Genomic DNA, 11,694 nt, shown 5'->3' on the forward strand with positions numbered 1-11,694 from the left:
ATCATATCAGATCATACAAAGATATGTTTGTATATCAACCGATTTCCTAATAATTATCAAGAAATATTTTTGATATAAAAAACAGATTCATAGAGGTAAGAAATTTCATTTATTGATATAAATAAATAGAAACTATTTTCTAATATCAGTTGATTTTGTGATTTCAGAAAATCAAAATGACAAAAGCAATAAGCGGTCCTCAAAAATGGTTTCTTTTTTTATATCATGCAGAAACTGATTTTAAATTACATGTACCTGATGAAAAATGTGGGCTTACCTCAAAAGTCTATCAAAATCATAAGTCGTCATTACGTACTCCACCAAGGAATAATAACTGTAATATTATTTTATGACAAAAAATGCTTAATGTGTGATGAGAATATATATAATGAAAACATTCATGTGACTGACAATATCTAAACGGAACACTATATTGAAATAAAACGCTAGTATCATTCCTAACCTAGCCTCCTAATTGGATATCATACACCACTTGAAACGGTAATCAATTCCGTACCACCAACAAATATGCATATTGTAAATTTTAACAGCAACCTTTCCCCCACAATTTCATGTAATAAAATATCCATTAATTCATGGCTTTCGTACTGGTTTTAATCTAATATTATTAGTAAAAATAAAAAGAAACTACAACATTCCTGGTAACTTACCTTATGAATTCAAACAAATTAAATATATTAAACTGCGAGTCCATAACTACAAACAAGATGCTATTAAATGGACACGGATATTGATGTTACAACTTCAATGGAATCACTAAAAATGATACTGTCTTTAAACTTCTCAAGAGTAAAATAGTCAGATGACTTTTTAATGTAATAGTGGACTAATGATGTTCTTTTTTTATTAAGTTACTACCGTCATTCACCATTCAGTTTCACTCCATTGTATATTTAAATCCACTTACTTAAATAGACGGCAATATAAAATATTTGTTAATAAAATATAACCCCTCTAGGCTCTCAGCTTTGAAAACAAGAAATTCAAATTAGTGCCCCAATGACACTCAGATTAAGACGTATGGCTTTAATAGGTTTACTTTTACATCTCTCCATCGTTTCTAAATTCCATTGTGCAGTTAACTAGCTCCTACTTATAGGTGTTTATTAAGTTAATTCCAACAATAGATTTTATGCTAAATAGACTTGGAAATATTGCTCACTGCGTGTACAAAAATTGGTCACTTGAGAGACGTTTCATTCGTATATTTTCGGTGTGATATTGTGTGTTTAGTGTCTATCCGTGACAAAACCAAAGTACTGTTAATTCTTTTATATGGATATTGTCACACATTAGTCCACATTTTATTATCAAGACACTGTTATTCCGTTGTTTTCAATCTATACAAAGGTAATTACAACTAAAATCATAAACAAAAAGCATTTATTTTTTATAAAAAAGGAAAAATTGAAGATGCTGTGCATTTCCATTATTACATTGCATTTCATTTCTTGTGGAATTGTGTCCACTTGATTCAAGAATCAAACACCACGACAATTTGAACAACTTCGTTCAAAGGTTTGCTGAGATGGCTTCGAGTATAAATCAAGGGAACCAAGGTTATAGCGGAAATCAAAAGAATGTAATCCAGGGACAAAGACCAGACATGGAAAACCGACATATACAACAAAGAACACAAAGTAACTAAAATCACACAAAGTAACAAAAGCAAATGAGCAACTCGGACTCCACTCAAAACCGGGAGCATGGACAAGGTGCACCGGTAGGGTAAGCGTCCTTTACTTTTCTAGAAACACCCGCCGAGTTGCTCATAAAAAGTCAAGTCCGGGGTAGACGAAAGAGGAAAGGAAAACTATGACATATTGAACAATGAAACACACGCCGTTTTAACATAAAAAATACGATAATGCACCATACTAAAAAAACATAATTGATCCCCTTAAAGTATAGAAGTAATAATAAAAATAAGATAAATCACTCGATCTGTGTGCACTTTTTGTCACTCAAGAAACTATGTCGTTCCCCAGGATGAGGGAACGACATACTATCTTAAGTGAATGACATATCATTTTGAGGGGCCGAAATATTCTCCTCATATGTCATTGCGCATGCGCTGATTCTTTCTTTTATTGATTAGCAGAGTCTTACTTAATTACGAAGGTAACATGGAAACAATGAAATATCGCAAATTATTGAATTTTCCTTCATTATATAATACAGACGTTCATACGATGTCAATATTTAAATATTTATCTTTATTTAGTGTTTTTTCTTTTGGGTATTTCCTTTTCTATTTGAAATTTAAACTATTTATTCAAACCCCATAACACTGTTTTAGCACTATGAAGGATACCCGTTGAGATATCTTAAACATGACGACTCGAGTAGTATACATAGAACCAAAAACAGTATTGTGCTGTTTGAATGAAGTGAAAGTAATGCGACATGCCGATTTAGCTATGGCCGAAGAAGGGAGACAGAAAACAGCAAACGATTGTCGGAAGGTACGATCTTAGAAAAACTTGGTGTACATCTCTCACATTCTTCTCTGATATCAAGGGTAAATTAGAGGGAGATAATCTGGCGTTAGAAGTCGGTGTTTTTATCATGAACTCGTTGATCTTTACGGTGTATCCATCTGTGCCATGAAAACTGATCTGTTCAACGTTTTCCTTTCCTCGTTTGTCTACCCCGGACTTGACTTTTTATGAGCAACTCGGCGGGTGTTTCTGAAGCAGAGGACCCTTACCCTACCGGTGCACCTGGTCCATGCTCCCAGTTTTTAGTGGAGTCCGAATTGCTCATTTGCTTTTGTTACTTTGTATGTTTTATTTTAGTTACTTTATGTCCTTTATTGTGTGTATCTGTTTTCAATGTCTGGTCTTTGTCCCTGGATTATATTCCTTCCTTCCTCATATCCACATGCGATATGGATTTTGCCGTGTATTATTCTGTATAAATAGTATAAATAAACACTTTTTGTACAGTGAATACAGACTGTCTAGCAGGCTGAGTACAAATGTGTTGATTATAACAAATTTAGAATTTCGGTCAAACTGCTATCACTATTTTCGGACCTCCATTTGTAAAGATTTTTCCATTTTATTAAGTATATTGAGTTCGCGGAAAAGTGGTATTTGAAATGAATATCGTTTTGTACCCCGAAGAACTATCAAAAGGTCAATTTTTGTATAAACCTTTATCAAAATCTAAATATCTAACTCCATTTAACTATAGGCCTATCTTGAACAAGTGTATTCATTTATGTCGGTCATCTTGATGGAACGATATAGTAGCTTGGTGTAACGCTATAAAGTATATTCTTATAAGTATGTGCGTATAAAGAAAAAAAGTATAAATGAAAAAAAAATATGTGTATAAGGTGGGAAAAGGAACATGTATGAAGAAACGCAACAAATACACCAGCATATGTCAGTAAGAGATTACAAAAATGTCTTCAACGAGTATAAACACGCCATAAGTAATCTCTGAAAGGCCATACAACAAAAGTGATCAAATTCACAGTAACAGAACGATGTCGATTCTAGAAGTAATATAACGACACAAAGGCACATTAATGACCAACATGTTCTGACAGTGGATTGATGTATGCAATATGGGTAGGGTTTACTAGTTTTATAAGGCCTTAACCACCTCCTTTAATGTAAGGTAAAAGTGAACTGAAACAAACAAACACGCTATAAAATCCACTCGGTAATACATCCAATTCCCTCCAGGGAATACCTCAACCTACACCATATAGCCAAAATGAGATATTGGTATATCTATGAGCACTAATTGTGCCCTCTCCTAACCGATATGTTTCTTTGTTCTTACGAATCAAAGTTCCTCCAAAATCTTGTGAGACTTACAGGTTAAAGAGCCTAACATATCAATATATTATTGACGATGTTCTCTGTATTAATATCCTACTAACGTTTATTTACACAGCCGACCTAAAAATTTACGAGACTACTGATACAGCTATTTTCAGACCTTCACCTCGAATTTGACGACAGTATAGTCATGTCAGTACAAAAAATATATGACAAACGAGACGATTTGATTTTAAAATTATAAATTTCCCTTTCTTGTGCAGTTATTTATCAGCTTCCCTTGTACGTGATGTTTATATTTCTCAATCCCCGTGCAGGTCCGGGTGTTAAAAGAATAGGCCTGCAGCAGCGCTAAGCTTGTCGTAAAAGACGACTAAATAGTGCTCAGAACCCTAGCCGGGGGCTAGGATGCTCTGCCCACAGAGCAACTGGGATGTGTGCCCCAGGTGGTGTAATGGAGTGTGTTACATGCTGGGGTTGTCAGACTATAATACGGAAAACCTGACCGCAAACCATAGTGGTGCACCGTGTTGGGAAAGATGACACGTTCCGCGCACGTTAAAGAACCCTGCTGTGGTATTCTCCCGGAGTAGGAACCCTCCGGCTCCGCCACAGGAGGCTAAATTGCCCGACCCTACCCATCTCTCCCTATTTCCATTGGCAATCAAAATTTGCCGACCCTATTGTCCTTGTGTCCCATTCTTCTTCATTTCATCATTTCATGTTCATTTTATCATCAATTTCATGTTCGTCGTCTGAATATAGCTGAAATATTGCTGCTCGGACGTTAAACCCCAACAAACAAACAAACAATATATTTCTCAATTTTTAATGTATGTCAGAGCTAGTAGTGACTATTCTGACTTCTTAAGACGCCACCGTTGCCATAGAGAAAGGCTATTGGGCCAAGGAGAAAATATGTAGGCTGCCTTAAAAGTTCTATATCCGATAAAATTATATCTAATTGAAATCTATTCTGTTTCTTGACAAACAGATTATAGATGATGAATTTTTTTCATTATTTTCTGTAGTTTTTACTTTTTATTATTACTTGAACTTGTCGCACCTTCCCTAAAAATATTCAAGACATTTTGAAACTCGTGGCTTGGATTTACACAACTTTTTATTGTATTTAGTTATTTTTATTTTTTACTTATTTATTGTTCATATCTTCTGTAGTGTTTTGCTACTGAATTATCGATTTTGACTGGAGGTAATTTTATGCATTGGATTGGATAGCAGCAGCTTGTTGCGAAAAGGAAGCCGATAGCGTTAGTCTTCCCTGCAAATTATAGCTTTTCATACAGTAAGACCAATGTGGTATCCTCCCCGAGGTGACATACGGTAACTGGTTCCTCGTAATGCCAGGCCGAACCACAGGGTCTCGGAGGAGACTATAGGCCCCTAGATGCATGGCAGTCTAGGCCCACCGGCATTTGGATATGCCTGCAAATCTAGCCCTCGGCTACGGGTAAATAGCGGGCTAGATAAGGGTCACATGTACGAAAGTGAAAAGCACAAGTAAAATCAGAAATGATTGATTGATTGTTGTTGATTGTTGGAGTTTAACGTCCGAGCAGCAATATTTCAGCTATATTCAAACGATGAACATGAAATGGATGATCAAATGAACATGAAATGATGATGAAATGAAAAAAGGGATGGGACACAAAGATAATAGGGTCGACAAACTTTGATTGCCACTAGAAAAAGGGAGGATGGGTAAAGTTGGGCAATTTAGCCTCCTGCGGCGGAGAGCAAAGGTTCCTACTCCTATCGAATACCACATCACGGTTCTTTAACGTGCGAGGAACGTGACATCTTTCCCAACACGGTGCACCACTATGGTTTGCGGTCATGTTTTCCGTATTATAGCCTGACAACCCAGCAAGATCAGAAATGAGAATATATAACCTGCAAAACTTGGAGTAAATCAGAGTGGATGGACAAAATCTGGTCGGATAACAATAGAGACACGTCACGTGAGACATTGCTTTACTCGGGTCGTGAGGATCTTAAAGAAAGGAATGGAGAAAAAAATACTAGAATGGAAGCCAATAAACAACAGGCTTTTGAAAGCGAGATTCAAAGGTCGTCCATCGTCACAACAACTTTACTGTGATCCAATTTTATGCTCCTACCAATGACCAGCTACATTCTGAAATCATATCATCTCATGACCTTGTTATCGTTGCGGGTGATCAAACGCCAAAGTTGGAAATGCAACTATCGGTGTGGAACGAGTTGTGGGAAAACATGGATGTGGATGTATGAACAACAACGAAGAAAGACTGGTTGACATCGGTTCATCAAAAAACTTCGTAATAGGAGGAACACTTTTCCCACACCCGTCGATACACAAACTTGGAACTCACCTAATGGTAGAGATGAAAACCCAATTTACCAGACCATGGTAAACGAAAAATGGAGAAGATCGCTGATTGATGTTAAAATGAGAGGAGTTGCAGACTATGCAGTGATCACCATCCTGTCGTTGCCTTGTTGAATGTTACCTTGGTGAGTACTGGCAAAACACCAACATCCGGTAAACGTTTTGACACATACAAACTGAAAAATCGTAAAGTTAAGATCACTTTTGTCTACCAGTTAGCATAGATATCAATGATGTGAACAACATTTGGGATTGCGTAAAAGATGCATATGACAAAACAAGTAGACTGTAAAGGCTTTCAAACCAGCAGAGCAAGCAATGGAAAAGTGGCTTACACCTTCCACTTGGGATGCTATTGATAAAAGACAGAACATCAAACTGAAAGAACTTGACACAAAGTCACAAAGGCTAAAAGATCAATATAAAGATGAATACAGAACGGCTGATAAGGAAGTTAAGAAACTAGCAAGGAGAGATAAAAGATCATACATATAGGTCATTGCTAGACATCTAGAAGAAGCTGCTGAAAACAAAAAACAAGGTCAACTTTACAAGTTAACCATGCTAGTAAATGGAAAATACAAAGGCAACACTAACATGCCAGTGAAAGATAAAAATGGTAAACTTCTTAATACAGAGAGTGGACAAGAAGCACGATGGACAGAACACTTTGATATAATACTAAACAGACCGCCACCTGATCAAATAATTGACACACCTGAATCAGAGAATGACTAGGAAGTGAACACAACTCCACCAACAGTTGATGAAATAGTCAGCCATAAAGTCTCTGAAAAACGAAAAAGCGCCAGGTCCAGACGATCTGAATGCTGAATTGTTCAAGGCAGATCCAACTATTCCCGCAATTGTACTTCTAACTTTATTCGAACATGTTTGGAACAACAACAAAGTACCCGATGACAAGGTAGCATTATCAAGATACCAAAGAAAGGGGCATTCAACAACTGCGATAACTGGTGATGTATCTAACTTCTATCTATACTCAGTAAAATTTTAGCAAAGATTATAATAAACATAATTTCAGAAGCTATAGATGAATGCCTGAGAGAAGAGCAAGCGGGATTCAGACAAGAGGCTCCCAGGAGCCTGAATCGCTCACCTGGTTGAATTTTGCCTTTCAAGGGCAATAAATTAAAAAAGTTGTCCAACAATTTCGACTCAAGAAAACTTTGATAGGACTTATCATAAGGATCATTTCAGTAAATGAAAGTCTAAATCTATCATAGTTTTCAAGACGTTGGCTGAAAACTGTAAAAAAAAAACCTGTCATTTTCCCCTGTCAAGGGCAATAACTCTTATAAGAAAGCGTCTGACAAATTTCATGCCTGAAAACTTTTGTAGTCCTAAAAATAAGGATCCTTTCAGCTATTGAAAGAATTTGGCTAAACCTAACGCTTTTGGAGATATATTCGAAAAACTACTGTCTGACCTTTATTTTCTATTTTTAGTAACAGTGGCCACGTTTTTCGACGGATCAAAAATCCCGCATCAGCTCAATGCATGATACCCAAAGGAACATTCATACCAAGTTTGTTTCCAATTAGTCAAGTAGTGTCAGAGGAGAAGATTTTTGAAAGAAAGAACATTAAAATTAGCAAAAAAACGTCGAAAAAGGGCAATAACTCCAACGTGACTGAACAGATTAAAATGACAATTTGACCACAGATAGATCTCACCATGCTGAACACCTTTACCCCTTTCAGAATGGACTAACCCTAACCGTTTTGGAGATATATGCGAAAAACTATTGTCAGACCCCTATGTTCTATTTTTAGTAACGGTGGCCATGTTTTTCGACGGATCAATAATCCCCACATCAGTTCTATGCAGGATACCCAAAGAAACATTCATACTAAGTTTAATTCCAATTGGTCAAGTAGTGTCAGAGGAGAAGATTTTTGAAAAATTGTTAACGACGACGACGACGGACGCCAAGTGATGGCAATAGCTCACATGGCCTTCGGCCAGGTGAGCTAAAAAGGTAGAGGCTGCACTGATCAGGTATTTGTGATAAGTAATATCGTCAAGCAATGTACTGAATGGCAAGGGGAGTTATACATCAATGTCGTTGACTTTCAGACAGCTTTTGACACCATACACAGAGAGTCTATGGAATATATTAAGATGTTATGGTATTCCAAGCAAAATAATAGATATAATCAAGAACTTTTACCGTAACTTCACATGCAGCGTACAAAACAGTGACAACATGTTCCAAGTAGACAGGAGTAAGACAAGAATGTGTTATATCTTCCACCCTTTTTAACTTAGTAATCGACTGGGTGATGAGGAAAGCAACCGAAGATACGAGGAGAAGAATTAGATGGAAAATAAACACTGTTCTAGAAGATCTTGACTTTGTTGAAAACATAGCCTTGTTATCACATACAGGATAAGACCAACCGCCTTTCGAAATTCGCGTAACATATAGGTCTCAACATCAGTGAAACTAAAACAGAAGTTATGACCATAAACACAACGAACACCACACCTATTGAAAATAACGGCAAAAATATTCCGACAACAAACACCTACAACTAACTTGGTAGCATAAGGGACAATGCCTCAGGCGCTAGCGAAGATAGGATTGAAAAGGCTTAGAACATATTTATCTTTTTTCTTTATTTATCTAAGTCCAGCCAGTACAGCAAAACAACAAGAGTTGCATACTTTCAACACTCTTGTACGGCTTTGAGTGCTGGAAAATCACAGAGCAAGACCAAACAAAATTGTCAACATTTCATACCAAGTGTTAAAGACGTATCTTGCGAATATTCTGGCCCAATACCATCAGTTATGAAGAACTGTTGAGAAAATGCAACCAACTTTACATGGCAACAATACTGCTGAGAAGAAGATGGAAGTGGATAGGCCATGTCGTCAGAAAAGACAATACTTCTCACATCAAAGTAACCTTACACTGGACACCAGACTGTAAAAAAAGAGGGAGACCTAAAACATGGAGGATAACCATAGAAGTTGAGATGAAGGACAGAGGCCAAACCTGGGAAACTGTTGAAAGGATGGCCAAAGACCGTCAAGAATGGAGATCTTTGTTGCTGCCCTACATGCCAGCAGACATAACGGGCAGTAAGTAAATAATATTTTGCTGCCTATATACCGGAAATAATGAACCATAATGTAAGCAGGAGGTTTAGCGCGCTGCAAAACCTCTGTGGCGGATCCGGGGGGGGGGGGGGTAGACGGGGTTAGCACCCCCTTTTTATTAGAAAAGGAGTATGTTCAGAAAATATCAAAATCAGCCCCAAAAAACTAAAGTATTTCAAATAAATTTGAAAATTGCATAATTTAATAGTCGAATATGTGCCTTTCGTAAAAAAAAACAAAGTTTCATTGTTGTTAATGCATGTGTTGCACTAAAATTGTTGAGATGAATAACGCAAAATTTGAAAATCTAGCCGAATTGTATTAAAACAGCTTATTTCATGAGACATTTTTACGTAGAAAATATAGAGCGCATTTATCGAACTATTTGATATTTCTACGAAAATAGCCGTCTGTACCATTGCAACTCCTGACAAAATATTATGTTGTGTTGTTCATAACTTGCGCGCCATATTTTTGGATTAAAAAACTACCCATTATCCTTACATTTTTGTGAAAATTCTTCGAAAACTGTTTAGATGTAGAGTTTTGTGCCCTTCTTACGACAAAATTATCACACAACAGCATGTATTTTCTGTACATTAGTATTCAGATAGTATTTTAGCTTTAAAATAGGCAAATAGTAAATTTCAAAAAGTAAGTTGAAACGCCGGCAAAATAGTAGGCCAGAAACTAGAGTTTGTGAATTTACCCCTTTGTCACTTTTATGTGTAAAATCGACAAAAATATGGCAAATGATGTCCTGGCACCCCCTTTTTCTGAGGAAAACCGGCTGCCATCACTCTTTTTCAAAGTGTCTGGATCCGCCCTTGAAACCTGGTTAAAGGTAGTAAGGGAGGTAATCCAAATAGATAGGTCACTAAGAGTAGGCCTGCAGCAGCGCTAAGCTTGTCGTAAAAGGCGACTAAATATTGCTCAGAAACCTAGCCGCGGGCTAGGCGCTCTGCCCACAGAGCAACTGGGAGGTGTGCCCCAGGTGATGGAATAGGGTATCCCTGGCATGTTACATGATGTTGATTGTCAGGCTATAATACGGAAAACATGACCGAAAACCATAGTGGTGCATCGTGTTGGGAAAGATGCCACGTTCCTCGCACGTTAAAAACCCTGCTGTGATATTCGATACGAGTAGGAACCCTTGCGCTCCGCCACAGGAGGCTAAACTGCCCGACCTTGCCCATCCCCCCTTTTTCTAGTGGCAATCAAATATTGTCGACCCTATTGTCCTTGTGCTCCATCCTTTTTTTTTTTTATTATTTCATCATTTCATGTTCATTTTATTATCCATCTCGTGTTCATCGTCTGAATACAGCTGAAATATTGCTGCTCGGACGTTAAACTCCAACAATCAATCAATCATACAACATTCTGTGCTCGGCAATACTCTTTATTTAATATAAGTCATCATAATTTGATACATGTATGTTTAAAATAATTACACGATTTTAGCCATTAATTTGACAGATAAAGGATTTTTTAAATGCTGTACTTGGGACCATTACAGTGGTTTCCAACTTTTCGTTTTTATCCTAAATTATTGTCTTTTGTTATACGGGCTTTCCCTTTTGACTACTGCCTAGATTTTATCGGTTCGGTTATTTTGTAATTACCCTTCATCCATTTAAAGAACGCTCGCAATTACTGAAAGCTAGCTCAGAACATATTAAAGTATGACAATACCATCAAAATAATCGGACACCACGTACTGTGGACTGGATGTAGAGTAGTAACGCCCAGTTCTTTCAAAATAGGAAGGATCTGACTAGTGCAATACTAAAATATGACTTAGTTTTTACGTAGAGTTGTTGAAATTATGGATCGAATATCTCTATTTGTGAAAACAAGGTTCAATGAATAAAATATAATTAGAAAATCGCTTACTTTTAGATTAAATTTATGACGCAGGGATGCACTTAGTTGTCGAACATCTCTATTTGTGATAGCAAGGTTCAAAGACGAAATAGTTTGAAAACGGCGCTCCATGCGTCCGACTTGAGATTGTCATGTATCGGACAGGTTTTTTTAACTAGACTGAGAAAATCTGCTTAGTCTAGTTAAAACATCTGTCCGATCAGACCTAAGTCCCTATCAAATAGATCCAACTTATTCAAAACTTTCTTGAATCCCTCAATATTAAAGCTGCATTAGCTGCCAAATTGGTTAGTTTTGATTCTACTGAATTTTGCCGATTCAATGAAATAAGTTTGTAGTAATGCAATTGAAGCAATTAATGTCGATACCTACAGAATGTTGTAAAAACAATGTTTCTTTAATCAGAGAAGATCGATAGGTCTGATCTAGTTTTTTTTGTCTCGCAATACAATAAATGTATAGACA

This window comes from Perna viridis, chromosome 3 (genome assembly GCF_037379345.1).
Source record: "Perna viridis isolate PV_CMFRI_1.1 ecotype Kerala chromosome 3, ASM3737934v1, whole genome shotgun sequence".
Lineage (NCBI taxonomy): Eukaryota > Metazoa > Mollusca > Bivalvia > Mytilida > Mytilidae > Perna > Perna viridis.